At 43.4% G+C, this 15358-nt stretch overlaps 1 protein-coding gene across 1 annotated transcript in view; it reads left to right on the top strand.

The window, feature by feature from the left end:
• Positions 1-15358, top strand: part of ccnd2a (cyclin D2, a) — a 204140-nt gene that overhangs the window by 71595 nt on the left and 117187 nt on the right. The window contains exon 2 of the mRNA XM_035798210.2: positions 6371-6652. The gene's annotated coding sequence lies outside the window, so the exon portion shown is untranslated. The remainder of the gene's footprint in view (positions 1-6370; positions 6653-15358) is intronic.

The following is a 15358-nucleotide window of genomic DNA, read 5'->3' on the forward strand; positions in this document are numbered from 1 at the left end:
GGGCAGTGTCATCACTTCTCTGCTCTGGAGATGTACTGATTGGAAATGTTTTTTTTTTTTGTTAACTCATTTGATCCCCATTTTGCGACAGTCCTGATGATGCAATTTACTTTATAAAAACATTTAAATAAAGCATGCATTAGTTCCTATTTTAAAAGGACGATTGCAGAATTGGGTTGCTGTTAAATAGTCTGGTTCCCATAACCCAGTCTGCCTGAAGTGGTACACCTTTCTTCCCATCTTCTCGCATTCGACCAAACATGAATGTCAGGAAAGAGTGCACTGCCAACACCAACACCATCTATCGATGTCAAAGACGCAATGTATTGTTAGTATGAGTTTTTATATATTTTTTTTATAAACTTTTGCAGAAAGACTGTCATCTGGAGGTATACAGGATGCATCTTTCTCTTCAGTAAGCAAATGAGCCAGACAAATGCTGCCCATCCTGTCAGCTTGCTAGCAAGGGCACTGAGGTAAATAATAATAGTCAGCTTTGCTGTGCTAGTGCCTGCAGCAGGGTGGGCAGGACTTGGTGGGTCTGGCTTAGAGACCATTCAACATGGTGGGAGTCCGAAACACAGAAAGAGAGGGCCTCTAAGCACACACACACACACACACACACACACACACACACACACACACACACACACACACACACACACACACACACACACACACACACACACACACACACACACACACACACACACACACACACACACACACACACACAGCAACATTGCCATGTTATTAACATTGAATTTCACAATTTGTAACTTGAGACAGTGATGGTGCGAGGAGGTTCCCATTACTGTTGTTGCAATGATATGGCGTAAGTTCTGATTACAGAGACTTTGAAAGAATCAAAAGTATTTTGTTAGGCATGTATAGTCTTCTAATTATTCAAATAAGTCATGTCAACCTCAATCTATTCCTTAAGGAAAGTGAAATGTACAATGAAAAATACTGTAAATATCTGTTTGAGAAACTACGTATAGCCTATTCCATTGAATGCCTTGCCAGGCCTAATGATTCTGCTGTGGCCATGCAGGCTCCCCGGAGTATCCTTTGGTACAGGAAGGGGCAATGTACTCCAGCTCTCATTCTAATTCTTAATAGCCTTGAAATAACATGATCATGAGAATTTCCTCTATGGTACCTGGTAGGTCTGGGCGATATGGCCAAAATCTCATATCCCGATATAGGTCATTTCATATCCCGATAACAATACATATCACGATACAGCACATTTTCTGTAAATTCAATGAATAAATAGTTTATATAAAATGACTACATGTAAAGGCCTATTTCTTATTACATTTTGAATTATACTCAACAAATAAAAAGGTACTTACTCATATTTGCTTATTTATTTTATTTAGAACCTGTGCACATGTAACAAAACATAAAATATGAATGTAGAAAATCTAAAAAGGTAAATAGAAAACACTTCAACTATAGTTGCAAACAAAATAAATATAGGCCTAAAATATATACAGTTGAAGTCGAAAGTTTGCATACACTTAGTCATTTAAAACTCATTTTTCAACCATTCCACAAATTTCTTGATAACAACCTATAGTTTTGGCAAGTTGGTTGGGACATCTAGTTTGTGCATGACACAATTAATGTTACCAACAATTGTTTACAGACCCATTATTTCACTTATAATTCACTGTATCACAATTCCTTAGGGTCAGAAGTTAACATACAGTAAGTTGACTGTGCATATAAACAGCTTGGAAAATTCCAGAAAATGATATCACGGCTTTTGAAGCTTCTGATAAGCTAATTGACATAATTTGAGTCAGTTGGAGGTGTACCTGTGAATGTATTTCAAGGCCTACCTTCAAACTTAGTGCCTATTTGCTTGACATCATGGGAAAATCAAAAGAAATCAGCCAAGACCTCAGAATTTTTTTGTAGACCTCCACAAGTCTGGTTCATCCTTGGGAGCAATTTACAAACGCCTGAAGGTACCACATTCATCTGTACAAACAATATTACACAAGTATAAACACCATGGGACCATGCAGCCGTCATACCGCTCAGGAAGGAGACGCATTCTGTCTCCTAAAAATGTGCAAATCAATCCCAGAACAACAGCAAAAGACCTTGTGAAGATGCTGGAGGAAACAGGTACAAAAGTATCTAAATCCACAGTAAAACGAGTCCTATATCGACATAACCTGAAAGGCCACTCAGCAAGGAAGAAGCCACTGCTCCAGAACCGTCATAAAAAAGCCAGACTACGGTTTGCAGCTGCACATGGGGACAAAGATCGTACTTTTTAGAGAAATGTCCTCTGGTCTGATGAAACAAAATTGGCCATAATGACCATCGTTATGTTTGGAGGAAAAAGGGGGAGACTTGCAAGCCGAAGAACACCATTCCAACCGTGAAGCACGGGGGGTGGCAGCATCATGTTGTGGTTGTGCTTTGCTGCAGGAGGGACTGGTGCACTTCACAAAATAGATGGCATCTTTGAGGAAGTACAATTATGTGGATATATTGAAGCATCATCTCAATACATAAGTCAGGAAGTTAAAGCTTTGTCGCAAATGTGTCTTCCAAATGGACAATGACCCCAAGCATACTTCCAAAGTTGTGGCATAATGGCTTAAGGACAACAAAGTAAAGGTATTGGAGTGACCATCACAAAGCCCTGACCTCAATCCCATAGAAAATGTGTGGGCAGAACTGAAAAAGTGTGTGCGAGCAAGGAGACCTGCAAACCTGACTCAGTTAAACCAGCTCTGTCAGGAGGAATGGGCCAAAATTCACCCAACTTATTGTGGGAAGCTTGTGGAAGGCTACCTGAAACGTTTGACCCAAGTTAAACAATTTAAAGGCAATGCTACCAAATTCGAATTGAGTGTATGTAAACTTCTGACCCACTGGGAATGTGATGAAATAAATCAAAGCTGGAATAAATCATTCTCTACTATTATTGTGATATTTCTCATTCTTAAAATAAAGTGGTGATCCTAACTGACCTAAGACAGGGAATTGTTACGAGGATTAAATGTCAGGAATTGTGAAAAACTGAGTTTAAATGTATTTGGCTAAGGTGTATGTAAACTTCCGACATCAACTGTATATGTATATTTTTGGGGTCTTGCCTGTTTTGCATGTTATTTTGGCATTAATACCTGTCACATATCAATTTGCATTTGGTACCTTGGATCGAGTATTAGCACCAACTCACGAAACCCCAGTTTCTCGACCGTGCAAATTGGGGCCATGTCTTTGCAGATGTAAGTTGTAATGGCAGCTGTTATCTCCTTCCATCTTCGTGAGTCTTCGCCATATGGTGTGCCTCGGGCAAAAGCCTCTTGCAACGGTTTGAGTTGGGGGGTTTGTTTTGATCACTCGACTGTACTTTTTGGGGTTTCATCCAGCCTGTTGTTGGGACCGGCCTGCGGCATATTTTTCAGAGGACGGTTTTCTGGTACGTGTCAGACTTTTCATACCCAAACAACGTCCATGCGACCGAAGTTGCCCCTCTTTTAGGTACGAGCTTCATGTCTCAGTGCTCTGTGTCACGTTCACTCTCTTCCATGTTTGTTTGTGTTTGTAATGGATCACTCAGTGTTAGTATAGATCAGTGCAGATGATGTTAAAGCTACATTCACAGAAAGAAAATTGGAAATACAGGGCATTCAGAAAGTTTTCAGTCCCCTTCCCTTTTTCCACATTTTGTTAAGTTACATTACAGCCTTATTCTAAAATAGATTTTTTTTAAATCCTCATCAATCTACACACAATTCCCCATAATGACAATGCAAAAACATTTTTTTAAACATTTTTGCAAATGGTTTAAAATGTTAAAAAACAGATAGATTATTTAAATAAGTATTTAGACTCTTTGCTGTGAGACTCAAAATTGAGCTCAGGTGCATCCTGTTTCCATTGATCATCCTTGAGGTGTTTCTACAACTTTATTGGAGTCCACCTGTGGTAAATTCAATTGATTGGACATGATTTGGAAAGGCACACACCTGTCCTATATAAGGTCTCAGAGTTGGCAGTACATGTCAGAGCTAAAACTAAGCCATGAGGTCGAAGGAATTGTCCGTAGAGCTTCGAGACAGGATTGTGTCGAGGCACAGATCTGGGGAAGGGTACCAAAATATTTCTGCAGCATTGAAGGTCCCCAAGAACACAGTGGCCTCCATCATTTTTGAATTGAGGAAGTTTGGAACCATTAAGACTCTTCCTAAAGCTGGCTGCTCGTCCAAACTGATCAATCGGGGAGAAGGGCCTTGGTCAGGGAGGTGACCAAGAGCCCGATGGTCAGTCTAACAGAGCTCCAGAATTCATCTGTGGAGATGGGAGAACCTTCCAGAAGTACAACCATCTCTGCAGCACTCCACCAATCTGGTCTTTATGGTCAAGTGGCCAGAAGGAAGCCACTCCTCAGTAAAAGGCACATGACAGCCCGCTTGGAGGTAGCCAAAAGAAACAAGATTCTCTGGTCTGATGAAACCAAGATTGAACTTTATGGCCTGCATGCCAAGCGTCTTGTCTGGAGGAAACCTGGCACCATCCCTACGGTGAAGCATGGTGGTGGCAGTATCATGATGTGAGGATGTTTGTCAATGGCAGGGACTGGGAGACTAGTCAGGATCGAGGGAAAGATGAATGGAGCAATGTATACAGATTCTTGATGAAAACCTGCTCCGGAGTGCTCAGGACCTCAGACTGGGGCGAAGGTTCACTTTCCAACAGGACAACATCCCTAAGCACACAGAAAAGACAAAGCAGGAGTGGCTTCTGGACACGTCTCTGAATGTTCTTGAATGGCCCAGCCAGAGCCCGGATCGAACATCTCTGGAGAGACCTGAAAATAGCTGTGTAGCAACGCTCCCCATCCAACCTGACAGAGCTTGAGAGGATCTGCAGAGAAGAATGAGAGAAACTCCCAATACATGTGTGCCAAGCTTGTAGCATCATACCCAAGAAGACTCAAGGCTGTAATTGCTTCCAAAGGTGCTTCAACAACGTACTGAGTAAAGGGTCTGAATTCTAATGTAAATGTGATAGTTCAGTTTTTTGTATTTTAGTACATTTTTATACATTTCGAAAACCAGTTTTTGCTTTGTCATTATGGGGTGTTGTGTGTAGATTGATGAGAAAAAACCCGAATGTAATCCATTTTACAATAAGGCTGTAACAGAACAATGTGAAAAACGTCAAGGGTTCTGAGTACTTTCTGAATGCACGGTATGTTGGATTTGATCTCTTCTAGCTGGGATTCAAAATTCAAATGGCACTCGCACATCTTTGTTGCAGGTATTTGTATTTTGTATTTATTATGGATCCCCCTACTCTTCCTGTGGTCCATCAAAATGAAGGCAGTTTATACAATTTTAAAACATTACAATACAGTCACAGCTTTCACAACACATTGTGCCCTCAGGCCCCTACTCCACCACTACCACATATCTACATTAATAAATCCATGTGTATGTATAGTGCGTATGTTAGCACGTGTGTGTGTGTGTGTGTGTATGCATGTGTCTGTGCCAATGTTTGTGTTGCTTCACAGTCCCCGCTGTTCCATAGGGTGTTTTTTTAATCTGTTTTTAAAATCTAATTTTACTGCTTGCGTCAGTTACTTGACGTGGAATTGAGTTCCCTGTAGTACTGTGTGCCTCCCATAGTCTGTTCTGGACTTGGGGACTGTGTACATCCAAGGGCCAGCCGTGCTGCCCTGTTCTGGGCCAATTGAAAGTATTTTTTTGTGGCACCTGACCACACGACTGAACAGCAGTCAAGATGCGACAAAACTAGGGCCTGTAGGACCTGCCCTGTTGATAGTGCTGTTAAGAAGGCAGAGCAGCGCTTTATTATAGACAGACTTCTCCCCATCTTGGCTACTGTTGCATCAATATGTTTTGAACATGACAGTTTACAATCTAGTGTTACTCCAAGCAGTTTAGTCATCTCAACTTGCTCAATGTCCACATTATTTATTACAAGATATAGTTGAAGCTTAGGGTTTAGTGAGCTTTTATTTCCAAATACAGTGCTTTTAGTTTTTGAAAAATGTTGGGCTAGCTTCTTCCTTGCCACCCACTCTGAAACTAACTGCAGCCCTTTGTTGAGTGTTGCAGTCATTTCAGTCGCAGGTGCCTGGTAACAGTTGAATAAGAAAAACCCAGTACATTTGCTCTTGCTAGTATCACTGCTCTTTATTAAGCTTTACGTATCGGCCTCAAGGCTTTCGTCAGAGCCTTTCTTCTTTTTTTCTCATCTCTTCTAACGGGAAATTGTTACGCTAGGCAAAAACTGTTCACTTTTCTATCCAAACAATGTTCTCTTCAGTTTCCCTAAATGTGTTTTTCATGTTCTTATCTTGCAGAGATCATTCAATGAGAGAGATGCTCAAATACGCAACACAGACCAGGCCATGGTGCCAAGGTCTACCTATCTCTCCAAAGGGAGGAGGAGAGCATCAGAAGAGATGGTCAGCCCTCTGGCCTCGGTCAGGCCATTGTCTTCCAGCAGGTGAGGTCACTCCTACCGTGACGCTAGTCCCTTGACCGACGGTGCAGACGAAAGGTCTGGCCAACCTGAATGATGTCATCAACAGTGCTGCATCGCCCAGTGAAGACAGGATCCCACCTGTGAACAGCAGCTTTGAGTAGGTACAACAACTGCTACTTAAAGTATACCCACCGCTATGGCAGTCAACGAACGTCCGTTGTGTATGCTAATGAGTGTTTCTAAACTCCGTTATCATGTTGTTCATTATAATGTGTTCAGTGTGGTTTGATGTGATACACAAGAGTGTTCCGTGTGGTTTGATGTGATACACAAGAGTGTTCCGTGTGGTTTGATGTGATACACAAGAGTGTTCCGTGTGGTTTGATGTGATACACAAGAGTGTTCCGTGTGGTTTGATGTGATACACAAGAGTGTTCTGTGTGGTTTGATGTGATACACAAGAGTGTTCCGTGTGGTTTGATGTGACACACAAGAGTGTTCCGTGTGGTTTGATGTGATACACAAGAGTGTTCCGTGTGGTTTGATGTGATACACAAGAGTGTTCCGTGTGGTTTGATGTGATACACAAGAGTGTTCCGTGTGGTTTGATGTGATACACAAGAGTGTTCCGTGTGGTTTGATGTGATACATAAGAGTGTTCCGTGTGGTTTGATGTGATACACAAGAGTGTTCCGTGTGGTTTGATGTGATACACAAGAGTGTTCCGTGTGGTTTGATGTGATACACAAGAGTGTTCCGTGTGGTTTGATGTGATACACAAGAGTGTTCCGTGTGGTTTGATGTGATACACAAGAGTGTTCCGTGTGGTTTGATGTGATACACAAGAGTGTTCCGTGTGGTTTGATGTGATACACAAGAGTGTTCCGTGTGGTTTGATGTGATACACAAGAGTGTTCCGTGTGGTTTGATGTGATACACAAGAGTGTTCCGTGTGGTTTGATGTGATACACAAGAGTGTTCCGTGTGGTTTGATGTGATACACAAGAGTGTTCCGTGCGGTTTGATGTGATACATAAGAGTGTTCCGTGTGGTTTGATGTGATACACAAGAGTGTTCCGTGTGGTTTGATGTGATACACAAGAGTGTTCCGTGTGGTTTGATGTGATACACAAGAGTGTTCTGTGTGGTTTGATGTGATAGACAAGAGTGTTCCGTGTGGTTTGATGTGATACACAAGTGTGTTCCGTGTGGTTTGATGTGATACACAAGAGTGTTCCGTGTGGTTTGATGTGATACACAAGAGTGTTCCGTGTGGTTTGATGTGATACACAAGAGTGTTCCGTGTGGTTTGATGTGATACACAAGAGTGTTCCGTGTGGTTTGATGTGATACACAAGAGTGTTCAGTGTGGTTTGATGTGGACACGAGCATCTCTCAAATGTCAGACCACTCCAACTTAACATTCAAACGCATCTGTCTGGTCTATATCTGTAACGTTATAGAGAATCATTGTCAAATAGGTGAGTATCTGGGTTGGCGCCATGTCGGGTGGGCGTTATGGTAAGGTTATCTTTCCTGTTTCCCCTCTGGTCTCTGTGTCTGTACCCACTGCCCAACGCCTACTGAATGAGGCTCTAGGGGCGTTTTTTCAAAGGAAGAAGGAAATGAGTTTTTCCCATGCTCCTGTGCGTCGGGACATTTATCACCCAGATCACTAGGAACTGCAGAGAGGGAGGAAAAAGTGGCTTGGCGTGGGATCTGTCACCAGAACCTCAACACATATGTCACTGAACTATTCAGCTCTGCCACTGAAATGGGGGATGTTCTGTTTTGACTGCGGGAACCGACATGCAGCATGTCGAGAAATCATCTGGAGTTCATTCACCTGTAATTGTCATCTTAGCATCCTCCCCTTTGTTGACGAATTGGAACGATAAGATGATTATTAAGGTGAAAGTGATAATAGGTCTGCTAGGTCAGATATCTCTGGTCCAATGATTGGTCTGAGATGAAAATTACAACAACAAAAATCACCAGTACCCTACCTTGGAGGCAAGGATACCCGCATCCCACTACAACAACTAGAGATACACTGAAGTGGCTCCCTGGTTCAATTTGCAAATCAATGAAGTTAATGGTTCATAGTCACAGGCAGTTTCACCTTATCTGATGTGGAGAGGTACAGGGAAATCGCTCCATTCCTTCTGGGCCAGAAATGCAGTCATGATTATGATTATACACTCCATTGTTTTGGTAGGGAAATTTTGAGCTGCTTCTGTTCTTCAGTATAGCTACACTACCAGTCAAACATTTCAGAACACCTACTCATTCAAAGGTTTTTCTTTATTTTATTTTTTAAAACTATTTTCTACATTGTAGAATAATAGTGAAGACATCAAAACTAGGAAATAACACACATGGAATCATGTGGTAACCAAAAAAGTGTTAAACAAATCAAAATGTATTTTATATTTGAGATTCAAATAGCCACACTTTGCCTTGATGATGACAGCTTTGCACACTCTTGGCATTCTCTCAACCAGCTTCATGAGGTAGTTACCTGGAATGCATTTCAATTAACAGGTGTACCTTCTTAAAAGTTAATTTGTGGAATTTCTTTCCTTCTTAATGCATTTGTGCTTATCAGTTGTGTTGTGACAAGGTTAGGGGTATACAGAAGATAGCACTATTTAGTAAAAGACCAAGCCACAGTTCATCATTACTTTAAGACATGAAGGTCAGTCAATACGGAAAATGTCAAGAACTTTGACAGATTGTGCTGTCAAAGTTTGTGCTGTCGCAAAAACCTGGTGAAACTGGCTCTCATGAGGACTGCCACAGGAATAGAAGACCCAGAGTTACCTCTGCTGCAGAGGATAAGTTCATTAGTTATTAGCCTCAGAAATTGCAGCGCAAATAAATTATTCACAGAGTTTATGTAGCAGACACATTTCAACATCAACTGTTCAGAGGAGACTGTGTGAATCAGGCCTTCATGGTTGAATTGCTGCAAAGACACCACTACTAAAGGACACCAATAATAAGAAGAGACTTGCTTGGGCCAAGAAACACGAGCAATGGACATTAGACCGGTGGAAATATGTCCTTTGGTCCGGAGTCCAAATTAGAGATTTTTGGTTCCAACCACCGTGTCTTTGTGAGACTGTGTGGGTGAAGGGATGATCTCCGCATGTGTGGTTCCCACCGTAAATTATGGAGGAGGAGATGTTATGATGTGGGGGTGCTTTGCCGGTGACACTGTCTGTGATTTATTTTGAATTCAAGGCACACTTCACCAGCATGGCTACCACAGCATTCTGCAGCGTTAAGCCATCCCATCTGGTTTCGGCTTAGTGGGACTATCATTTGTTTTTCAACAGGACAATGACCCAAAACACACCTCCAGGCTGTATAGGGGCCATTTGACCAAGTAGGGTGATGGAGTGCTGCATCAGATGACCTGGCCTCCACAATCACCCGACCTCAACCAAATTGAGATGGTTTGGGATGGATTGCACCGCAGAGTGAAGGAAAAGCAGCCCACAAGTACTCAGCATATGTGGGAACTCCTTCAAGACTGTTGGAAAAGCATACCAGGTGAAGCTGGTTGAGAGAATGCCAAGAGTGTGCAAAGCTGTCATCAAGGCAAAGGTTTGCTATTTGAAGAATTTCAGATATAAAATATATTTTTGATTTGATTTGTTTTTGGTTACTACATGATTCCCTATGTGTTATTTCATAGTTTTGATGTCTTCACTAGACATCCAACTGCACCAGTCTCTAGTGTCGCTAGTAGTTTTAATAATAGGGTGATAGGAACAGTGTCATCAGTTGTAATGAATGCAATCCAAATGGCTCTCCACGGACACATGCTGGCTTTACAAATAGAGTCCAGGTGTCCAAAGGAAAGATCCAATCACGGAAAACACAGGGGCGGAATACGTCATAACTCTGACACAGGAAGTGAGCGTGGCGATCTGCTTGCCAAAGGTACAGTTGTGAATATGAGGGCCAAGAATTTAAGGATATATGAAGGGTGGAGAGGAGCAGGCACGACATCACCTGGGGCCCTCTGGGAGAGGTAGAGCCCTGCAGGCTGGACAGGCGGGCAGTCAGTCAAGCAGATGTATTTGTACCAAGGCCAGCTCCTTTGGGCCCCATTAAAGAAGAAAACGGCCTGTAGCAGAAATGCTGACCTTCAGTGTAGTTTGAGAAAGTGTCATCTAGGAACACTTTTTCATTGGACGCACTATATAATTATGTGAAAATATTTAAAACCCACCTGGCTCTTGTTGCATTTTTGGGCTGCATTGTACTCTGATGATATTATAGTCATGATGCATTAATGGTATGCCCAGTGTTTCCTTTGACCCAGGGGGCGAAACAGCCTGTGCATTTAAATTAGTTGGTCCCTCGTCATAATGAGACTACTTTCCTGTCCCTGGGACCTGGGTGGGAACAATGACTAACACGGCACACATTAGTGCAGCGCAGGGTGACCCGTGGGTCACTGGTTACTGCCGGTGCACAAGGCCCGAAATAGTTTCTCTCTCTGAAGTGGACAAAGAAGCACTGGCTGCTGCGGGATCTGTTCTTGTTGTGATTACCTGGCTCCAAAGGCAAGCCATTCTCCCTGGACCACTGGAAACGCACTGCGCTCTGCCAAGTGTCCATGATAATCACCAGACCATTCCTGGGTCAACACACAGGACAGTAGGGGGAATTCCACAGGCATCAGCCAGGTAGGGCTATTATTACAAACATCATTAAAACTGTATCATCCTCATTCACTGTAGGCTGCACACATACTGTACACAGGTATACAGTAGGATGACAATGTCACCATTCGCAATACTGTATATGTAATCAAATTGTTGCATTGTTGCATAGCGTGAAAGGAGGAGTACTGTATGAATGGAATGCGACTAGCCACGAATATGAGTGTAGATCCGTTTGCATCCCCAAAATGTACTTTAACCAGGTATTGAAATGCACTGTATGAAATCTTACCTCCTCGTGTCAGGGATCTCGAGCTGTCTGCCAGCATTTTGGGTACGCTCTGAGCTACACCCTGCCAGAATAAGCACACTAGTTAATGGTTCGGAACTCTGGCTTATCTAGGCCATCGAACTCAACAAAAGCTATAATTATCTGCAAAATAAACTCTCCCTCTTGATTGTTAGACAAATAATGCATTAAACAGTTTCAGATAAACTGGATTCTACTCAGTGCTGCTGGCCCCTATAGACTAGAGAGGCCATTGGCCTACATCTGCTACTGTAGGGACCACTTCACTAGATGCAGGGAGTCTTGCTAGTTAATCAGAAAAGAAACACTCAAAGTTAAATACTTGGTATTTGAACACTTGCTTTATGAACATTTCAACATTTTGCCCTATAAAAGTTTCCCTGCATGTATTTTATTTTTTATTTTTGTATGACTCAGCCTTGTGCGACTCATGAGGTTTGCTTTATATAGGCCCAGACATTATTTGGGGATTTCTTTCTGCAGTTTACCTCCCACTCTTGTTGGCCATACACCATGAGGGCCGTGGAAGCCTGGCACTCGCCTGGAGCTCTCAGCCAGGCTTGAGCAGCTGGGATCTGGGAGAGCTCCCTGCAGTTCTACAGTGTGCTGGCAGCCCCCCACCACTCATAATTCTGCCTTTTACTTCCAGCCAGCTCCAGAACACAATACAGAGGAGCCCTGTGCTGCTGCACACACACACACACACACACACACACACACACACACACACACACACACACACACACACACACACACACACACACACACACACACACACACACACACATTTTTTCAAATGCAATTCAAAGAGGAGACCAAAGGCGGAAGAAAGTAGCAGACGCCTCTCAGATGCTCGGCTTGGCTTTGTGTGCCACTTGACACAGACGGTCGTGCACAAGATATCTGTTGTTTATTGTTTATGACAAGCCTCCTGACCACACTTTATGCTCTCTTCATCTGCCTGAAAGGGGAACAGTCAAGGGCTTTGAGGCTCCGGATATTAGGAGCAATGAGTGCTGTCTTGCCTATCCATTGAGTGGAGGTGGAGGAGCATGTTAGGCCTTTGGTGGTGTTTATTTTATATTCTATCCACTGGTCCAAAGTAACTTCCACGTTGTGCATATTATTTGCTCAGCTGGAGTGCACGGGAAGGAGGGGTCTGAGCAGTGTTTTTCCCCAGGGGAGGAGTGTCACAGTGGAAACGCACCTGTAGGCGAGTCTGGTGGGCCTGTCCCTGGCTATACAGGTAGTGGTGAGTGCCTACTCAAACACTCAACTCTGAGCTCGACCCAAACTCTAAAACCCCACCGTTATCGGCTTCTCATTGGCTCATCCTGGGTCCTCAGCAGTAAAAATAAATTCCTTCCTAATAGCCCATGAAAGCAGTGATTCACCACATATTATTGTTTGAACTGTGGCGAATCTTTCCGCATTACCTCAGCATTGTGCTTAAGAAACCCCTATTCATTTCACACTGACTGGGGTTTATTTTCACGCAATTTGCCTTATACTCGGTTTGATTTATTTTGAGTTCTTGAAAAAAGTGCACTTTTGGTTAATGAAGAGTCCAGCTGGACACTTGTCATGGGTGACGGTGATAAAACGTGACGAGTGAGGAGTTGAAAAAGCCTGCCGACTCTGGAGAGGTCAGTGCCCCGCCATGCACCCCCATAAAAGACTCAAAGTAAACAGACTTTGATGGGACTGGGGAGGACTCTGAGACTTGGACTGTGTTCTGGTAAATAATTGCATTCATTGTTCATGCCACTGTTGGTTATGGTCACAAGCTGTTTGGTAGGCCCCTGTCTGTCTGGTGCTCCCCATGAGCCCAGTGTCAGCGTCTCGCCACCAAGGGTAACAACTTGTGCCAGGGGTGAGATGCCAGCTCCCTGACCCGGTGGCCCGAGTCTGACGTGCCGGGGGCGAATGGGTCTGCGGGTCTGTTATTAGGCAGAGGCAGGGCGTGCTGAGCGCATGCATGCTGCTCCACTGTTAAACAAAGATAGTTCAAAGAGCACATTCCTGCCTCTGCCGGGCAGCACTTGCAGTGTCAAAGCTCTCGATAGTTTAATTGTATTGCTGCCCTTATATCTCCCCTGACTTTGTACAATCTGATTGGAAGCTTTATATTTATAACTCACCATGTGAGTGGCGGTGGGAACGGGCATATGGTAGCGGATTGGTGAGATCACCTGTGCACCTTGTCTAAAGTGAAGAATTCCTTTCAGACCAGCGCTGTGATAATGGCGCGTCCACGTTGGATGGCAGTACAGTATCTGGATATACAGTAATACCCACACACTGTCAGATTACCAACGCGAACAGAGTTAAACATTTGCTTTCGATATCTCAGTACTTCACTAGCTATTTTAGTCAACTTAAAACACAACGTGTGTCAACGTGTCCATCACCTTTCATTACGGCAGCAAATGTTGAAGTATAAGGAAATGTAGGCTGTCACCAAAGAACTCACTCTTTTGGCAGAGTCTCCACAGGAAGTAGTTAATTTGCTCTTTGTTTGCCTTCTGCCTTTGGGACTCCTCCGAGGACTGAGAGAGCAGAGGGCCTCATGGACAGATGCTTCAATATAGAATGTAACATGAGAGCCATTGAGATTTTTTTTTTTTTTTGTTAAGTCTCTCTCCCTCTCTCTGGTCTCTCTCTCCCTCTCTTTGGTTTCTTCCTCTCTTCTGCCTCTCCAATCTTTAATCTTGTCCAGGAGTTTCTTTGCATTATTGCTCCAAAGTGCACTTTGCCAAACAAGCGTGGGAACTGACCCGGCCCATTCAGAGCTGAATCGTCTGTATTCTGTAATGATGGAACCTCAATGACATCATGTGCATTTCAGCACAGGCTCTGGTAACGGCGCCGTGCGCCTCGTCAAAATACCAGGGGTTAAGCGGAACGTGCGGCAAACTCAGCAATAGAAGTCAGATGCTCTTGGTTTTCTTTAATTTTTTTGTCGGCCTGACACTGAGGGGCCCCCACAAGGGCCGGGTCTGGACTGTAAATGTCAGAAAATGAATGCAGGCCTTCGTAACAACGTGGAATCTGATATAATCCACCCCAGCCACCGCGTTTGATCTGCACCTCAGCGTAACAAGTCTTGAAAGAGTGAAAAAAGCATAGCATATCTAGGAGGTTATGGTATTTTAACTTATAATTTGACGTCATGGCCAATATAGTATTTCCGTGTGTTCATTGACATTATGAAAACTATTGGTCGTAAATTCATGTCTTTCTGTAGGCCTAGGCTTTTTTGGATATTCTATCAAATGTTTAGGGCCGGGGGGCCCTGTTCAATTTAAACCGGCAAGTAGGTTTCCGGGATGAGTTTGAGTTGATTTGCCCTTTAGTTTCTCCCCCACTTTTTTGGGGGTTTCTTAGCCATTTTCAGGAAGCAGTATTCTACAGACTAACTAGACACACACAAGTATGGCAGCAAGAGAACATGGCATGCTTTACTGCTAGAGTGTTGGTCGTGGTCGGGGAGACTTGAACAGTAGCTTCAGCATCTGCACTTTAATGATTGGCGAATGGCGGACATGTTCGTTTCCTGCCTTTGGAAAGGTCCTTTGAAGCTCCCTGGCTCTAATCGTATCCCCCACCACGCCTCCTATACTTAGCACACTATACTGTGGCATGTGTGAACTCCACTGTCAATGTGTGCCCTCGTGGGGACTCTGGATGGGAATGAAATGATGACTCTGTCATGGTATGGATTGACTCAACACAAGTCAGTAGGGACTGTACTGGTAAAGGTACTTACTATGAGGATGAACGTCAATCCAAACATTTAGAGCATGTAGTACTTGGCTATCTTTTTTTGAGCTCATCTTATGGCTTCCCCCCCGGATGTTTCTGGTAGCGGATG

This window comes from Oncorhynchus keta, chromosome 22, assembly GCF_023373465.1.
Source record: "Oncorhynchus keta strain PuntledgeMale-10-30-2019 chromosome 22, Oket_V2, whole genome shotgun sequence".
Taxonomy (NCBI): domain Eukaryota; kingdom Metazoa; phylum Chordata; class Actinopteri; order Salmoniformes; family Salmonidae; genus Oncorhynchus; species Oncorhynchus keta.